The following is a 20000-nucleotide window of genomic DNA, read 5'->3' as shown; positions in this document are numbered from 1 at the left end:
GCAGCCTTTCCCTTCGGGTAAGTCTAGTAATTTAATGCCAACCGCAAATCATGCATGTCAGTCTAGCAAACATCATTGCCATTCAACAGCGTGAGTGAACGTGGGCAATTATGTCCACTCAGTGTCCGCTGACTTTCTGCTTAATATGAAACTTATAACAAGTTGTGTATGTATGCAAAATGTTTTAACTAAGTTTCAACATTGTGATTTAGCAGGCGCAATTTGTAACTACACAGGACGCAAACAAATAGGTTAGCTAAAGATGGTAGGCTAGCTGTTGCTACATGACCTGTGTTGAGGTTACACCTGGCTTACACTGATATAATGACGCTATACTGTGTATTAAATATTTCTGCTTAGTGTCAGATATTTCTCTGCTTAAAGTAAAAGTCATAATATGTGAAGACAAAACGTTGAACTTCAGTGTTTTACATCAGTATTAAGTATGCAATGTTTAGTTTAATCAGAAACGGTAGGTTGGTAAGGTATAGTGTTTGAGGCTATATCGAGGGGAGGGGACAATTGTTCGAGGCTACTCCTATACCTGTGTTTGAGGCTATATCGATAGGGGGAGGGGACAATTGTTGTTCGAGGCTACAGCCTACCTCAATCGAGGCTACTCCTATTTATCGAGAGGGAAGTGGGGTATAATTGTTATGAGCTGTTGAGCAGAATAGGCTATTAGTAGTAACCTGAAGAGTTTGTCTTATAAACAATTGTGTTATAAACAATTTTGATATATTTTTATTTCTGGGTTTACCACAGTGACTCCTTTCACCCCTGGCTAAGAAGGCTGCACTAACCAAAGAAAAGGTAGAGGAAATCCACAGGGCAGTTACCAAATTTGTGGTGATGGGGCTTCATCCATTTTCGGTGGAATCGCCATCTTTCAGGTGAAAAATGTGGGCTATATCAAAATAGAATTTCCTTGATGCATGTGTAGGCCACACCTCTGTACCATGAAGATATTCTGTGTACAAGACTAATTATATCATGTGTATTTTTTATAAAGGAGATGATCACTGCTCTCAATCATAGATACCAACCACCATCCAGGGATGACATTTCCAACAGGTTTATACCTGCATGGTATTCTGTTATAAAACAGAATGTCATCAAACAGCTGCCCCAGGTCATCAAAATTGCAATTACTTGCGATGGATGGACCAGCCGCGGCACAGGACCACTATCTAACAGTGACTGTCCATTACATTTACAAGGGCAGCATCCAGCAGAAAGTGCTGAGCACTGAAGCAGTTTATGAGTCCCAGACAGGGCCAGTGGTGGCAGAGGAAATCAACAGTATTCTTGAGGAGTTCCAGTTGACTGGAAAAGTCATAGCTGCCACAGTAGACAACGCATACAACATGGATGCTGCCCTGAGAAACTTGAAATTTGTAAAAGTTGGGTGCTTTGCCCACACACTCAACCTGGCAGCACAGAAGGTGTACGGCATCCAAGCTGTAACTAGGTGGTGTGCAAAGATTCACAAGAGTGGTGGTGGCTGAAGCTCCACCATGAGCAAAACTGTTCTGAGAGAAAAGCAGCGACTTCAGTAAATAGCATAGATATCATTTTAAATAGATCTTGAAAAGTAATACTTTTTAAGTATAAGTCATTGTTTATTGTAATTCAAATGTCTGTGCTTTTAGATTTGCCAGAGCATAATGTTATCCTGGACGAGGACTCGGGCTGGAATTCTCTATACCTCATGGTGGAGCGGTTTGTGGAGCAGTTCCCTGCAATCCAGGCAGCTTGCCTTGATCAAAGGCTAAGGAGGCCAATGGAGAGGGACAGGTGAGGTGATGGACAAGAGGGTCACTTGCAACAATATCAATTTACCTTTTGTTCTTAACATTATTGTTTATTTTCCACAGACTAGAAAGGCTTACAGAGAGTGATTTTTGAGAAGGCAGAGGAATTCATGAAATGCATGAAAGTCTTGTACACCTCAACCCTCAAGCGTGTCAAGTAACAAGTCCCCCACATGCAGCCAAATCATCCCAATCCTCACTTAAGCTGAAGGCACACTATTCAACCTCCGATGATGACAATGTCTTTATGGCTGCTATAAAAGAGAAGGTCTGGGGAGATCTCGAAAAAAGATATCAGGTACTTTTTCATTTGCAGCCAATATTTATGTTCACAAAGAAAGAAGGCAAACTACACCATTTTCCCCCATTAGACACTAAACCATGTTTTCATTACAGGATCAAGACATTCAGAACTTCCTTCAGGAGGCCACTTTGATGGATCCTCGCTTTAAAGGAAGGCTGGAAGTTAGTGTTGCGGAAGCTTGGGATAGGCTTGAGAAAGCAGTGATTGACAATGCCACGGCAGCTCAGGTATTTTACTGCATGTTTGTCAGAGACAGTGTACTAATTGCTCATCTTTTTTCATATGCACTATGTCCATGCCCATGTTACAGTTTCTGTAATTAAGCATTGCTGTTTTATGGGCAATCTGTTTGTGTCTACAGCTTCCAATAGAGGACCCTCATCAGAGTGAGGCAGGTGAGGAGGAGGACCAAGGAGGCATACATGTAAGTTCAACCATATACTATCTATCTAGTCTACAATGAATAGTTGTTTTTTTGTGCTATACTAAACTTGTTTGTATTTTCCAGCCAAGAGGAGCTCACAAGATGTCAGCCTTGGAGCAGTTGTTTGAGGATGAAGACAGAGAACTTCTCCATACAAGTCAAACAACAAGCAGTGCCCTCTCCATCACAGAGCAGGTCCAGAAAGAGATGGAGATATACAAAGGCCCGCCAGCTATCCCATCTGACAAGACCCTGTGGCCTGGTGGGCAGTAAGAGGGATACCCTCCCTAATTTGTTTGTCCTGTCAGAGGTGTACCTGTGTGTGCAGGCCTCATCAACCCTCTGAGAGGGTTTTCTCCTGTGCTGGGCATGCTATAAGCCAGAGAGATGTCGATATTGCCAGAGAAGGCCAATATGGTAATATTCCTGCAGAAGAATTGTTAAAAACTGATGTAAAGTGTCCTCACCAGTCACAAAAGCCTCTTTAAAGGTGCAATACTGTTGTGCAATATCTTGTTCTATATTTGTGTTTTATATTTTATATTTGTATCTATTTTAATAGTATTAATCTCCAGTAGCCTATTATTATATTGTTTGATACAATATTGTTTTATCAATGTGAATTTGTATTTTATATTGGTTTATTTATTATTACCATATGGTACTTGTATTTATTTTGTTTAAAGATTGAAGTTAATATTGTGTTCAATTTGGCCCTGGAAATAAAAGAATATTGTTTTTTGACAAAGTGTGTTTGGTTTGTTTTTTTTAAGTACCGGTTTGAGAACCGTTTAGGCACCGGAACCGTTTAAAAAATACCGAGTAGGCACCGGTATCGGATAAAACCCAACCGATACCCAACCCTAGCTATCAGGTAACCTAGAGAAAAAAATGAAATTATGAAATATGACTAAGGCATTAAAATGCTGCTTGTTTGTCAGGATACTTTTTCACTGATTTATTTTAAAAATATGAGCTATGAGTGTGAATGTTATATATTCCATCCCCTAATTCTGTTTTACTGGTTTATTTGACAAATAATCTATATGGATTTGCTCTATAAAGACCTTATGTCTGTTTGGGATTGTTTTGAGAGCCTATTGATGTATCTCAGAATAAAGTAATGTCCACAACATTAGTGATGTTTTTTTTGTGTGTGAATGTATTTTACTTAACTCATTGAATGTAGCTGGATACTCATGAACGCATGTCTCTAATAGCCACAATAGGAGTAATTTTAGCAACACCGATTTTGTGTGGGCCCATAACTAACTCCAGTGGATCATGAAAATGTGCCAAAATTCACATTCCTTGCTTGTTGTTGGTACATTAATCCCATTCAGATTGCCACTTATCTGAGATGTAAGAGTTCAGTATAGGTTTAAGGTCTGGGGCAGGGATTTGACATTCTGTGACTTCTTCATTGAGGGCTTGCTTAGCAGCACTGTCCACTTTCTCTTTCCCCTCAGACCAACATGGCGGACAGAGTACACAGCTTCATTACTTGAGTAAAAGTACAGATACCCCTTGCTAAATTTTACTCAAGTACAAGTAAAAATATAGCTGCAAGCAGCAATGAGGGGGCCAAGCAGATAGGCCGGAGTAACCATGGCAACGAAATGCTGTTAGCTCAATGCTGCAATCAGACGTATGGCCATAAGCTGTCAAAGCAAGTCTCACGTCTAGCACGTCAAAAGTTACAAGGCAAAATGCATTTTTGCTAATTGCAGTGACCCTAGAGGTCAAAGATCACAAAATGTCTTCGGCATTCACCTGATGGGGTCATGAGTCCATGTACCAAGTTTGGTTTTGATACATGCAACGATTGCTGAGATATGAGCTCACATCCTGTTTGGCGGCTTCGCCACAAATTTCAATTGGATGTGACGGGCGAACGCTTCTATCAAATGTTACAGAAATAAATGAAGTGACAAGGCATGGTCTGAAGATGGTCTGTGCCAATTTTGGTGAAGATCAGATGAAATTTGTGACCTGTGCGAAATTGTTGGTGTTTTTGATCAAATCAAATATGGCGGCTTTAATAAATTATATTGATGTGACAAGTTGCCCTCAGTTGACCTAAGGACCTTTCACAGTATTACCAGACACCACTAGTACAATTTAATTCTAAGCACAGCAGCAGCTACAGGCCAAAAGGCATGTTTGTGAATTACAGCGCCCCCTAGAGGTCAAAGGTCACCAATTCTTGAGGGTCCTCCTGATGGGGTCATGAGTCAATGTACCAAGTTTGGTTTTGATACATGCAAGGGTTGCTGAGATATGAGCTCACTTCCTGTTTGGCGGCTTCGCCGCAAATTTTGATTGGCTTTTACGGGCGAACGGTAATACTTCCGAAGACAAAAAGTGATAACTTTTGTGAGGCTTGGTCTGAAGATGATCTGTGTCAAATTTGGTGGGAATCAGAGAAAGTATGTGACCCCTGATACATTTTAAGTGTTTTTGATGAAATCCAAAATGGCGGAAAATCCATCATGGCGGAAAATGACGTCATAGGGTGCGTTGAACTCGGCTTGGTCCAAGGATTCCAACAATACCTGACTTTTGAAAATCGGACCAACAGGTCAAAAGTTACATGCATGAACGCGACGTCCAACTTTGGCCTGTTGGTGGCGCTTAGAGGGTTCGAGTTGCCGACATGAAACTTGGTGACATGAATCATGGGACCGCCCCCAATCAGTGTGCGAAATTTCCCAACTTTTACCATACGGTTCTATGGGCTGCCATAGTCTCCCATTGCATATAACATTAACTAGATGTACCGCATAGCGGTACAAAATATGACCGCCGCTCAGTCCTGTACATCCGTTCCGCGAAAATAAATCACACTTCAATTTGTCTCCATATTTTACCCATCCCCACTCTTGAAACTTTTGTGTATGCTTGTTTGGCATGCCTGAGTGTGTGCCTGAGGGCTGCACAGAAAGTACCCTACTGGTGCTGAAAAGGTGAATAGATTGTAGAATAGCCAAAGAAGATGTAGAATTGTTATAAAACCTTTAAAATCTCTAAACAATCACAAGTAGGGCAGTTCATCACAGTTCATCCATTGCAACTGGATTGATGAAAGGTCACTTACACCTGTAGGCTACATTGTATTTGGGAAAAGCAAAAGGTATCAGCATAATGTTATTTATTTATTTATTTTTATGTATTTATAAAAAAAAACATCTCTGTCAGTTCCATGCCGTTTTCAACAGCTATCAAAAACAAAGGTCATTTTTTGATGGATGGATTTTTTGTGAATGTTTCTTCTTCTACATAAGATTTTAGTCATCTTTAGTTCATGTAATACTTTATTGTCAATGCACAAATTAAGTAACAGTAGTCTGAAACGTTATTGTTAATGCACAAATTAAGTAACAGTAGCCTAGTCTGAAACGGTGCTGTTTTACATCTAACCAGTGGTGCAAATAACTGACATGTCCAAATGGGCCTTGATGAAATGCGCCGCTAGACTGTTCATACACATTTTAACGGGCCAACGTTGAAGAGCTTTGTCCGTTATTGTTAGTGCAAATATAGGCTGATTCATGTTCCCTTGCATTGTTTAACTGAGGTCCATGGCTAGTCTGGCTTTCATCAGACCAAGCTCAATCTTTTTAAGAAATCAAAAAATAAATAGCGGGCAGATCAGGCTGGGTTCACCCAGCCTAGTCCATAGGCACCGATATTGTTTAATTTTCCGATTGAGATATACACGCTCTGGCTATTCTAAATGCAAAATGCATCAGGGAGTTATGACAAAACGGTAACTAACAAACTAGATCCTAATAGAAAGTTGTTAGCTTCCCTAAGCTACAGGTAGGATTATAGGTAGGCCTATTGACAACATAAATTGTCAATAGGCTATGCTGGCTTACACAAATAAAATCTCCTTTTGAAACCAATGGCTTATTTTACAGTATCAAAGCGGACTTAAACTGTCATATCGCTTAAAAGTTGTAATAACATTCACGCAGCTCCATGAGTCAATGAAAGTTTAAATGAAGTAGCCACTTTAAATGGGACCTACTACACAGTAGCTTAAGGTGTTTTGCTAAAACAGCCATAATGAAATGAAGGTGTCATTGTTTGGATACTTCACACACACACACTTTTTTTTAATTTCACAGACTACAACTACCAAGCTGTAATCAAAGCACATCGATTCCCCTCTCACACCCTGCACGACTTAAAAAACAAAAACAAACAGGCGCCTCAGTCTCAAGCATGTATAGGCAAAACTGCATCAGACCGTGTAGCGTTGGTAAATCTTCCATTGCACAGAATGATTTTGTAGCACGTGCAATAAATGACAGTCTAAAGATACAAACAGTGCTGCTATACATTTGCTTGGTATAACCGCGATTTATAGTTTTCTACAAATGCAATAAATCAAATGCCTCCATCACTCAACCAACGCTAACGGTAACATTACCTAGGTCCTTATTGATATTACAAGATTAACGCATTGCCTGCAGTAAAAACCAAGCATGTCCGATAAACATCCTCAGATTTATTTCGGCTTCAAGAAGAAATGGAATTACACTTCATGTGAACATCGCCCTATCCTTATTAGATGTTCGCTGCGGTAAATTACAGTCCTTGTATGAAGCGTCCATTGTTTTTCCAACCCCTTTAACTTCCAACAAAATTACGCCTCACTGCAACGATGCGCCATCTAGTGGACAAACGACTACTTCGCCAATACTGAAAATGCAGCCATGATGATGATGATGAATATTTATTTTGGCTTTCTTTTTAATCCTACTGATTTTCATTTTTTACCGGGGGGCAAATCACAAATGAGTGATTATGAGCCAGGTTTATGTGGGCCCTTGAGACCAACATACCATAAAAGATTCACAGAGAACTGTGTCTGCCCTACCCTCCTTTCGGGGGGGGTCCAGTCCAGCTGGGGGCTGCAGATGAAAACGAAAAATGACGGTTCCATGCTATCCATATGGGGGTACATGCTCACCAAGTTTTGTGTACCCGGTCTTTCAGTGTCCCCGAATCCTTGTTGGTGTGTCGCCACTAAATGTACACATAAATTATTTTATTGTAAGGCCCCCCATGAACGAAAGTACACAAAACTTGGCATGCATTCAGAGGGTGTCATAATGATCCTACACTTTTAATTTTGTGCAGTTTTGACCTTGTCAGCCAGAGATATTGAGATGAAAACACCTAATTTTATGCTTTTAATTTTTAACTAGGTGGCGCTATACATGAAATAAGTGGTAATGGGATGGGTTGACATGCCCCCCTTAAGACCAACATACAAAAAAAAGGTGGACCTCCTAGGCCCTACGGTTCTCGAGATATTCACAGAAAACTGTCTCCGCCACCTACAGGCCAGTTGGTGTATAGTAACATAAATTAATTTATTGTGTGGCCCCCCCCATGAACGGAATTCCACAAAACTTGGCGTGCATACAGAGGGTGTCATAATGATCCTACACTTCCAATTTCGTGCAGTTTTGACTATGTTAGGTCACAGATACCTTCAATTACACCACCTCATTTTTACTTTTTTGTGTTTAACTAGGTGGCGCTATACATGAAATGAGTGGTTATGGAATGCGTTGACATGGCCCCTTGAGATCAACATACAAAAAAATAATGGTCCTCCTAAACCTTACGGTTCTCGAGATATTCACAGAAAACTGTGTCTGCCCTACCCTCCTTTCGGGGGGGTGCAGTCCAGCGTGGGGGCTACAGATCAAAACGAAAAACGATGGTTCCATGCTATCCATATGGGGTTACATGCCCACCAAGTTTTGTCTACCCCGGTCTTTCAGTGTCCCGGGAATCATTGACGGAAATTTGGACATGCGAAAAAAAAAAAAAAAAAAAAAAAAAAAAAAAAAAAAAAAAAAAAAAAATCTGACTAAACCTATATGACCGCCGCTTCGCTGCGCGGCGGTCATAATAATAGGAAAACGTGCATGCGTCCACTCATTACACACCAACACACACACTCACACACTCACTCATTACACACACACACACACACACACACACACACACACACACACTCAAGCTAAATGGTGGAGGAAATGATGTGATAATGGTCCAGTCTGGAGCAGCGCCTCAGGAGCAGTAATGAGTTTCACGTCCGTTAATGAAGCTCGTGTCCTGGGTGGCAGCCGCCTCTGGCCCACACTCAGCCCAGATCCGGCCCACACTCAGCCCACGCTCGGCCCACACGCGGCCCAGATCCGGGTCTGATGCCCTCTGCGCTCGGCAGCTGGGGATGAGGCTGTGTGCTGTGCATTTCCTCCTCTCCAACGCACACGACTGTAGACACCACTGCGGACCCATCACACCTGTTGACGTGAGTGTGAACCAGCTTATTGAGCATTCCAAAAAAGGAAAAAGACAGACCTGTTACATAAACAGAGACCCTCTCTCTTCCTCTCTTCCTCTCTTCCTCTCTTCCTCTGTTTCTCTCTGTTTTTCTCTTTCCCTTTCTCGCTCTCTTTCTTTCTCTCCCTCTCAGTTTTTCTCTCTGTTTCCTGCCCCCCCTCCCTTTCTCTCTCTCCTCTTTCTGTCTCTCTCTCCAGTTTTGGTTTTTGGCTTCCTGCTCAGGTCCTTTTGTCGAAGAACAAAATCATAAATCTGCACAACCTGGTTAGCTTCCCCCGACGTCTCAGGGGAAATAATAATCCTCTCCATGCATGACTGATTGGATTGGGAATCGACTGCATCAACCTGACTCGAGTCAGTGTGTGTGTGTGTGTGTGCGTGTGTGTGTGTGTGTCCGTGCGTCCTTGTGTGTGTGTGTGTGTACAGTGTGTGTGTGTGTGTGTGTGTGTGTGTGTGTGTGTGTGTGTGTGTAGCTTCAAACAGGCTGGATAAAGTCCTGTCCTTCTGCACCCCACACTCTGACGCCATGCCAACAGAGCAATTCAACTTTATGAGTGCAGTTGGCACGACGATGGCTGACACTATGCCACACTGGCATATGTCACAGTTACCAGGGGTTCTAGAATGTGGGAGAAATGCTGAGGAAACACTTATTAGCACGTCACTTTGAGATTCAAACAGTGCACCCAGATTGCATTTCTATCTATTTATCTGGCATATGTTTTAATCCAAAGATAAACAGCACGGGCTGTTAAAGATAATTGTATTTACATTCAGATGAGACACAGAGATAGATGGGAGCTAGCGTGGGCCACTTGAAACAAAGACAATTACAGATAAACAAATATACAATTGGATAGAGAAAGAGAAAGAGAGACAGAGAGAGAGCAAGAGAGAGAGAGAGGAGTACTAAGAGTGAGAGAGGAGAGGCTGTGGAGAAGAAGATTAATTGGGGAGATGGAGAGATGAGAGAGAGAGAGAGAGAGAGAGAGAGAGAGAGAGAGAGCAGGATAGCAAACTTGCATGTCCCTACATCAGAGAGTATGTCGCAAACACACACACACACACACGCACACACACACAGACACACACACACACACACATACACACACAGACACAAACACACACACTCTCTCCAACCTGCATGTCGCTACATCAGAGAGTGTGTCGCAAACACACACACACACACACACACACACACACACACACACACACACACACACACACACACACACACTCACTCTGTTTCGGAGCAGGACAAACAGACCGGGACTGCCTAGAGCAGGTCGTCTAGGCTCATTTCTAATCACACTCTATGGACACACGCATGTCTGTCGGAATCGAAGCAACAATCTGACCAATGTGGCGGTAGTTTCATCATATTTGTTTACAATTTATTTTTCGGTCTAAATGTGACCATGTACTGTACACACACTAACTGTATTATGCATGACACTGATGCATCTCTCCTGGTACACAATGGTATCATGCACATCTTACACCAACATGCATTTCCCCTGGTGAATATAGACATACCTGTGACATCACACACCAACATGCATTTCCCCTGGTGAATATAGACATACCTGTGACATCACACACCACCATGCATTTCCCTGGTGAATATAGACATACATGTGACATCATACACCCTGATCCTTCTCTCCTGGTTTATAACTGCATTGTACAACATCCTAATAAACGTCTTGTGATTTATAATCCTATTATAAACCAGCCGACTCCACATCTCCTCCTGTGTGTGTGTGTGTGTGTGTGTGTGTGTGTGTGTGTGTGTACCATACACCAGATCAATGCTTGTCTGCTGGTGAGTCTTTCATCCCTCAGTGCTAGAGTCTCACTTGTATTCTTGAGCTCTGATCGATGTGCTGCTGTTGCGTAATCCTTAATGGTCAGGCATTCCCAGGTTTGGTCAGGTATTCTCAAGCATGGTCAGGCAATCTGAGGCATGGTCAGCTATTCCCAGGCATGGTCAGACATTCCCAGAATCCCAGGCATGGTCAGGCATTCCGAAGCCTGGTCAGGCTGTTGGCTCTGGGAGAGGCTGAAAGTGTCCTGGTGGATGACTTAGATGACACCAGAGGGAGATGCCCTATATCCAGCTTACAGACACGCACTGATGAACACACACACACACGCACACAGACACACACACACACACACAGGGATATGCAGTGCGTCCATTCCTATACACGTCTCTGGAGATGTGTGTAATCTGCTGTGAGATTTCAGGGGTTCAGCAGGACTCCTGAGATCACTGTCAGAATCAAAGCCCAGTACACATGTACGTACACACACACACACACACACACACACACACACACACACACACACACAGCACACGCACACACAGATACACACACACACACACACACACACACACACACACACACACACAGAGACTGGACCCTCCATTGTACTGCCCAGAATAGTCCATAGGCATACGTGTCCAACTTCATGATCTCTGCCGCTCCACACCTGAGTGGCGAGCCGTTACCCAGACTCCTCAGCTTTATCAGCGAGAACTCGCTCGCGACGCTCCGCTGCACGCACATGTGTGAGGGTCAGGTCCTCCGTGGATCAAATCGGCTCACTCTATCGGGCTCGTGTGTGTCGCGTCTGGATATCAGCGCCGAGCATCTTCTCCCACAGGGTCGTGACATCACCGCTGAGAGAGGAGCAGACAAATCCACTCACTTCACCATAGTCACGGATAGGGTCATGACATCAGCAGCTCAATGCATGACATCAGCGCTGAGCATCTCCGACTGAGTGTAAACTAAACGCATGCGCTCTACCGGGGGGACATATAGGAGGAGCAGCGAGCAGAGGCCATCCCAGAGAAGCAGCGAGCAGAGGCCATCCCAGAGAAGCAGCGAGCAGAGGCCATCCCAGAGAAGCAGCGAGCAGAGGCCATCCCAGAGAAGCAGCGAGCAGAGGCCATCCCAGAGGAGCAGCGAGCAGAGGCCATCCCAGAGGAGCAGCGAGCAGAGGCCATCCCAGAGAAGCAGCGAGCAGAGGCCATCCCAGAGAAGCAGCGAGCAGAGGCCATCCCAGAGAAGCAGCGAGCAGAGGCCATCCCAGAGGAGCAGCGAAGCAGAGGCCATCCCAGAGAAGCAGCGAAAGCAGAGGCCATCCCAGAGAAGCAGCCAGCAGAGGCCATCCCAGAGAAGCAGCGAAAGCAGAGGCCATCCCAGAGAAGCAGCAGCAGCAGAGGCCATCCCAGAGAAGCAGCGAAAGCAGAGGCCATCCCAGAGAAGCAGCTTAGCAGAGGCCATCCCAGAGGAGCAGCAGAGGCCATCCCAGAGAAGCAGCGAGCAGAGGCCATCCCAGAGAAAGCAGCAGAGGCCATCCCAGAGAAGCAGCGAGCAGCAGAGGCCATCCCAGAGAGCAGCAGAGCAGAGGCCATCCCAGAGAAGCAGCGAAAGCAGAGGCCATCCCAGAGAAGCAAAGCAGAGGCCATCCCAGAGAAGCAGCGAGCAGAGGCCATCCCAGAGAAGCAGGTCAAAATTAGCAAACAGAGGCAAACAGCTTTCCGTTTGCTGCAAATATTAGCAAACCCTTGCAAGCAGTCTGAGAAGGCAGGTCTGGGCAAACATGACACTGACTGAAGATGACCATTTGAATCTGACCATTTGGAGTGTTGACATGAGAATATTCCCATTTAAAAGGCCATAGGAAATCAGTTTGCCAGTGTGTGTGTGTGTGTGTTTGTTCGCATGTGTGTGTGTGACTTGTGTGTGTGTGTGTTCGTGTATGTGTGTGTGTGCGTGTGATGTGTGTGTGCGACGTGTGTCTGTGCGACGTGTGTGTGTGTGTGTGTGTGTGTGTGTGTGTGTGTGTGTGTGTGTGTGTTGTATGTGTGTGTGTGTGCAGGATGTGTGTGTGACGCGGTGTCTGTGCAACGTGTGTGTGTGTGTGTGTGTGTGTGTGATTCCCTCCCAGCAGCAGAAGCCCTGTGGGATTGTCACCTTCTAAAGGGAGTCTCAGGTCCTTCTCCCACTGGCCTCCATGACGACAGCCAGCAGTAATATTCCTGGAGAGTCCCTGAGGTTTTACAACATGGTGTCTTCAGCCCCAGGGGAGGGTGTGTGTGTGTGTGTGTGTGTGTGTGTGTGTGCATGGTGTCCTCACCCAGGGGAAGGCACTAGAGCAGCACTAGTGTTGTGTATCTTATCACAATGAGACCAAGGTTTCCATTTCCCATCTCTCTCTCCCACTCACTTCCTGTGCACTCCATTTCCTGCTCAGTGGCCTATCAAAAGCCCCACCAACAACAGCCCCTCCCACCCCCTATCCCTAATGATGTTTGCGACCAGCATTACTGTAGCATCAGTAGGTAGCACACACAATGTCCAGCAGACCCATAACGCCTGATAACTATCACTAAGATGGACACTATGGACATGTTTCCCTTACATGGATTAAGACCAGTCTTGGAACCAGCGGAGACTTCCGCACAAAAAAGCCTTTAGTCTAGCGCTAGGCTTAATCCATGCACCGTAAAGCCTTTAGTCCAGCGCTAGACTTAATCCATGCACCCGTAAAGCCTTTAGTCCAGCGCTAGGCTTAATCCATGCACCCGTAAAGCCTTTAGTCTAGCGCTAGGCTTAATCTATGCACCCGTAAAGCCTTTAGTCCAGCGCTAGACTTAATCCATGCACCGTAAAGCCTTTAGTCCAGTGCTAGGGTAGCGTAAAAAGATGAGAGGAGAAGCGTAAAAGAGCGCCTAATTATGTATTCTGCGGTATGTACAAAGACTGCTCCTGAAAGCGCATGTCTATTCTGCGCCTAAATACTTTCCTTTGTAAAAGCAGGTGTTAATCCAAATTGCAGTTCAATGCGTCAATAAGAGAACAGAATCGCTATTTAGAGCACCAGTTTTTGTGGTGAAAGTATTTGTACTACCAAAAGCAACCTCAACTTTCGTTGGCCTTTCGAATGTCTTACTTTCACTTTCACGTCATTCACTTAAACTTTCATACTTGCTAGATTTGACCAATCTTCCATAGCCTATGTGCACAAGTAGTTTGAGTAGAACTACGGATCTTCATTATCTCCCTGCTTGTTTACATCTTATCATATATGGTATTATTTCATGATCACTAAACGCTTGATTATTTTTAATGTTGTCATCAGTTAACTGATGCAGCAGTTTACACTAAGGATTGAACGATTGATAAATACGACGGAAACTTGGGTCTGACAGCGTTCGCAATCTGCGGTGTGTCCATGACGCTGACAACACTACGTTCGCAAATGTACGTACATCTGGCCCTGAGAGAGCAGATTGAGAAAGAGAAAGAGAGAAAGGCAGCATAGTTCCACTGTAAAAGAAAGAGAGGAAGATAGCATAGTTCCATTGTAAAAGAAAGAGAGGAAGATAGCATAGTTCCAGTGTAAAAGAAAGAGAGGAAGATAGCATAGTTCCAGTGTAAAAGAAAGAGAGGAAGATAGCATAGTTCTATTGTAAAAGAAAGAGAGGAAGGCAGCATAGTTCCATTGTAAAAGAAAGAGAGGAAGATAGCATAGTTCCATTGTAAAAGAAAGAGAGGAAGATAGCATAGTTCCTTTGTAAAAGATAGAGAGAATGGTAGCATAGTTCCTTTGTAAAAGAAAGAGAGGAAGATAGCATAGTTCCAGTGTAAAAGATATAGAGAATGGTAGCATAGTTCCTTTGTAAAAGAAAGAGAGGAAGATAGCATAGTTCCAGTGTAAAAGATAGAGAGAATGGTAGCATAGTTCCTTTGTAAAAGAAAGAGAGGAAGATAGCATAGTTCCATTGTAAAAGAAAGAGAGGAAGATAGCATAGTTCCTTTGTAAAAGAAAGAGAGAATGGTAGCATAGTTCCTTTGTAAAAGAAAGAGAGGAAGATAGCATAGTTCCAGTGTAAAAGAAAGAGAAAACAGCAAGCAGTGCAGGCACCACAGAGCACTAAAAACAGAAAAGAAAACCATGTGGAGATGTGCAGTGAATAATAAGCACAGGTCAGAGCCACGGCACATCAGGCAGGCAGGCAGGGGCCACCAGGGTCCAGTCTGCACGCTGCATTCAACACCACCACACCAAGCAGGCAGATATGGGTATGCCACATCAGGGCCGCATCAGGGCCGCATCAGGGCCAGATGATGTGTTCTCTAAAGTCAGTATTGCCACAGGCAACAGCAAAGGGCCACTGACACGCCGACTCCAGCCCAGATCAGAACACAGACACGCCGACTCCAGCCCAGATCAGAACAGTGCAGGAGAGGGCATGCTGGAGCTGGCCCAGATGAGGCCCAGACCAGCGCTGGATCAGGGCCTATCAGCACCTCCACACCATCCCAGTGCTCTGCCTTGCCTGGTGAGGGGCCTCTCCGACAGGCAGCCAATAAGAGCAGCTCAGTTCAGGCAGCTAATAAGAGCAGCTCTATTCAGGCAGCCAATAAGAGCAGCTCTATTCAGTACCGGTGCACAAGGAGCATAATGATGGCTACAGCGCAGTGGGGATTTGAAAACAATGCCAGATGCACAATACAAGGATATAATGAAGTGAAAATCAATTAGGAGTCTAATTGGAAAATGATGACCTTAGCCTCAGTGGATTAATCAGGCTTGGGTAAGAGTATCACATAGCTGTGCTCATGCCGAAGAGACTAGCGTTTGATCTGGGCTGCAGACTGCCTTGTTTGGAGTCTATCTCCTGGAGATGCATCAACCCACAGAGAGTATCTGCAGCAGAGAAACAGCATGACGCAAATCCTCTGATACAGAACTAACCCTAGGGTGTCAGTAAACAAGACAAGTTAAAATGAATTGTGATATTCTTAGAGATGCAATATTTTTTTCTTGAAGTTTTGTTTGTGGAAAGACCTACGCAGAGTCCTAACTCAACATTCATAATGACCCCATTAACAGAGCCTGATTTGAAAAACAGAAACACCTTGTTCAGTGATCCTGTGAAGCTAATTAAAATAGCCCACAGCCTGGACCACATTCTGTTAGTGTTGTGCAGGATTCCAATTGCCAAGCAACCTTGTTTTCATCACAATGAAGTTGACCAAGCAGGAGAGTCTCAGCACAACAGGAGAAAACAAAAGTCCATCTTGTCACGCAGCATCAGGCACATTCCTCATGACCCCGAGTTGTACTAAACACAAGAGTGAGCATTAATTGGGGAGCTAAACGCAGCCGAAACCAAGGCTTCTCATTGTGTGAAGCGCCTGAGACGGGGTGTTAGGCACGCTCGCCTGATGCCCTGGAATATACTGCTCTAGGGAACACTATGGAGCCCACACACACTCAATTATGGAGACACATCAGACCAGATACGGCGCACCATAACTCTGCACTTGGAATAAAGACAGAGGAAGTGAAAGTGAGAAAGAAACACAGCAGTTGTGTTCAGCTGGTACCCTCTTGTAGCTGCGCACACACACACACACACACACACACACACACACACACACACACAGCAGGTACCCTGTGAAGGCTGTGTTGTGTGAAGAGCAGACCTGAGCGATGTGCTCTCGGGACGGGGGAGTTGTCAGAGCAGGAGGAACTCTCTCTGTTTCTCTCTCTCTCTCACTCTCTCTCTCTCTCAATTCAATTCAATTCAATTCAAGAAAGCTTTATTGGCATGAACGTTGCATGAACATTATTGACAAAGCTCAATTCCATGTACACAGAAGAGGTAAAGAGGACAAAATAGAAAATAATTAACAGAATTGTGGAATTCACATATAAGAGGATATAAAAGTAGACATAGAAGACATAAAAGTAAAACACCAATTCTATTAATAAGAACAAATATACAACATTGTTGGTGGTTCTCTCTCTCTCTCTCTCTCTCCGTCTCTCTCTTGTGTTTGAAGGTGAAGCCTTTACATCCACACTGCTCGTCTTGGGTATGTTCTAGATCACAAGGTCACATACATACTATACACAGGCACACACACACACACACACACACACACGTGCGTGTGATGTGTGTGTGCGACGTGTGTCTGTGCGACACACACACACACACACACACACACACACATGTACTCCTGAGGTGCACTGGGAGCAGAGCATCTGAGGTGCACTGAGAGCAGAGAGTGTACTGTAGCAGAGCACTGTGTCCCCAGAGAAGAGGCAGCTGATCAGAGGCCGTTTGAGTGTGTGTGTGTGTGTGTGTGTGTGTTTATCAGAGGCATATACACTGACACAGTAGCACAAAGGCCCTCACAGCTGCCAAGCTGTGTTTGAGTATGTGTGTGTGTGTGTTGTCAGAGGCCTGCACACTGGTACAGTAGCACAAAGGTCCTGACGGCCATGGAGCTGAAGAAGAGATCTCCTGCTTTGAGTGTGTGTGTGTGTGTGGGGTGTGTGTGTGTGTGTGTGTGTGTGGGGGGGAATATCAATGCAGTTTGGGCATACTTTGCTTCCTGTGCAGCCCAGCCTGCACTCACCGGTAAACAACCATGGTAGCAGAACACACACACACACACACACACACACTCACACACACACACACACACAAACTCACACACACACACGCACACACACAGACACCCACACTCACACACACACACACTCACACACACACACACACACACACAGCACTTTGGAGGACTTTGCGGCGGGAGCTACGATGCAGGTAGCGGGGTTGCAGATGAGTGATGCCAAGGCTAGCGCAGAGTGTGTGAGCTCCAACAGGGAGTTGCAGCGACGAACAAACGTTTGGATGCAGGTAATTCCATAATCGATGGCGACGGAGTGAAGACGCCGTAAAGGTAGATAACCCACAGTGTCCGTAAAAGGCCTGGAAGGGACAGGATGGGACGCATAATCAGTCATCCATGGACCACAGGCTAGCCAGCAAAACACACAGCCAGGCTGGAACCTCGATAGGCTAGCAGCTTACAGACGAACAGCACAACCCACGCTAGTGATGGTCAAAGCAAACCAACCCTAGCGAGATGCAACCGGGCAGAAACAGTGAGGAAGGGGAGACTTACACGCCGGCGAGAACTGTGACGGTCTTGGCAGATAGATAAATAGATAGATAGATAGATACTTTATTGATCCCCAGGGGAAATTCAAGGTCTCAGCAGCATATAGACAACACAAACACATTCTTTAACAGCAGAAAGAGTAATTAAAGTATATAATATAAAAACACAACTAAGCAATAAGGACAGTAGAAGATAAAGAATATGCTAAATATACTAAAATACAAATTATACTAACACTTAATCTAAATCAATTCTAAAAACAGTATCCACATAGTGGTGATAAATCAATCAGAGGCGCTTGCAACTGAGCCTGTGATTCTCTGTGCATAGTAAGGTAAGGTAAGGTGCTCTATGTGAATGAGTGTCATGGTGATAGTGCAATGGTGATAGTGCAAATGAGTAAGTCCAACAGTGCAACAATGCAGAAATAAAGTAAAGTAAAGTCTATATATCTATATATTTAACTATTTAAGAAAGGGTATAAGTGTGGCCACAGTTCGGCTGTGGCATGGAGGGAGGGGTTATGCTTTATATGCTTGGTCATATTTTTCCCAATAATTGATATCGGCACACATTTCAGTCAAAACCTTAGGTGATTTTGAACTGGCCATGTGAATAAATGTTACACATTGTGTGTAAAACACAGGTAGCTCTCCTCATTTTATCCTCTAAGCTCTCAGGGGAGAACGGTCAGAAACTCCATGCATCTGTGCGTGCAGGTCACCTATATGAATTCATTAACGGCCGTCAATCAATGGCCAATTGCGCAAAGACGGGCGGAATTCTTGCTCCAGTAGCCTAAACCACTTCAGTGAACGTTCAAATAACCCCCAGAGTTCAGTGTCCATCAGGGTGTTCAAACTGGGTGTGCGATATATTCAAGTTGCTTATATTGCATTTTTAGAGGACAATGATAAAGCCATGTGCAACGATTTTGGCTTGCCAGCAGGTTGGATAAACTCAATTTACTACACAATAATGTAGGCTAGGAATATATCTTTTTATATGTTATCGCGCAGCAGTTGTTGAATTGCACATAACATGTCTGCATATTTAAGTCTTCTTTCTCTCGACTCTAGGCTAGCGCATGCATTATCATGGCCCTTTAATTGTGCAAAGACAGGCGGGATTTTCAACGCTCCTTTTACAGTAAACCACTTCACAACGAACGTTCAAATAACCCCCAGAGTTCAGTGTCCATCAGTCCCAACATTTAGAAACATAATCGAAAAGTCCAAGCGTGAATTGGGTGTGTTTTGATTTTGAGAGAGACTGGAGAAGGGCCGTATGTCTCACAGCAACTGCGATAACCTTGTTTCTTGAAGGCTATCCTAACCTCACGGCGACTATCCAATACCCAATACTATTTGCAATACGGCGACTATCCAATACCCAATACTATTTGCAATACCCTGCATGCATATTATTGGAAAGTTTAGTTTATGGCCGTTCGTGTGAGTACAATAACTTAATTTTGTAAATTTTACCAAAACGACTGGTTTCGCCTTGCAGGGTCACATTTCATTTGTTGTCTTATCTTTTTTTATTCAAAACAATTCGTAGGTATCTATACTCAAGTCTAATTACCACCAGACACAAATAATCATCACAATCATCATAGGTTAAATCTTCTCTCTCTCTCCAAAATCTCTTCCTCTGAGATGCATGTGCTATAGGCTATAATTTAGACTACCCGACATTTCAAATGTGACTCTCTAATCAACTTGTTTCAGCTCTTAAACACGAAAAGTTCAATGTTCAAAGGAGCTGGTGTGTGTGAGGCGCACTCCACCATCTGCTGGATTTAGTGTAATGGCTAGTATACCCTGTTGCCTCGTTCTGGCCGCCGGGTGAATAATGCAAATCACATTGTGTATAGAGTTGGTGGACAGGCTTAACATAATGACTGCAGAGTAGCAACGTGAACTTGAAAACAAAGAAGATGGATGTTGCTGCTGGCGAATAGCAGTCTTTGAATCGCGACTCGAGTTAAGCTTTTTTTTAAGTTGGCAAACGTTTGATCAACTGGCCAACTAGCTCCCTTGGTGGGAAAACACATGGGACTCATGAGTTGTACTGCTATCCTATTG

The 20000-nt window shown here is 44.1% G+C and overlaps 1 long non-coding RNA gene across 1 annotated transcript; it reads left to right on the top strand.

The window, feature by feature from the left end:
- The first annotated feature begins 2450 nt into the window (after positions 1-2450).
- On the top strand, positions 2451-2746 carry LOC125309297. The gene is made up of 2 exons (XR_007196103.1): positions 2451-2542; positions 2627-2746. It is a non-coding gene; the product is annotated as an uncharacterized LOC125309297 (long non-coding RNA).
- The last annotated feature ends 17254 nt before the right edge of the window (positions 2747-20000 follow it).

The sequence above is a fragment of the Alosa alosa genome, chromosome 2 (genome assembly GCF_017589495.1).
Source record: "Alosa alosa isolate M-15738 ecotype Scorff River chromosome 2, AALO_Geno_1.1, whole genome shotgun sequence".
Taxonomy (NCBI): Eukaryota; Metazoa; Chordata; class Actinopteri; order Clupeiformes; family Clupeidae; genus Alosa; species Alosa alosa.
The sequence above is the reverse complement of the archived record's forward strand: the minus strand, read 5'-3'. Positions and strand labels throughout refer to the sequence as shown.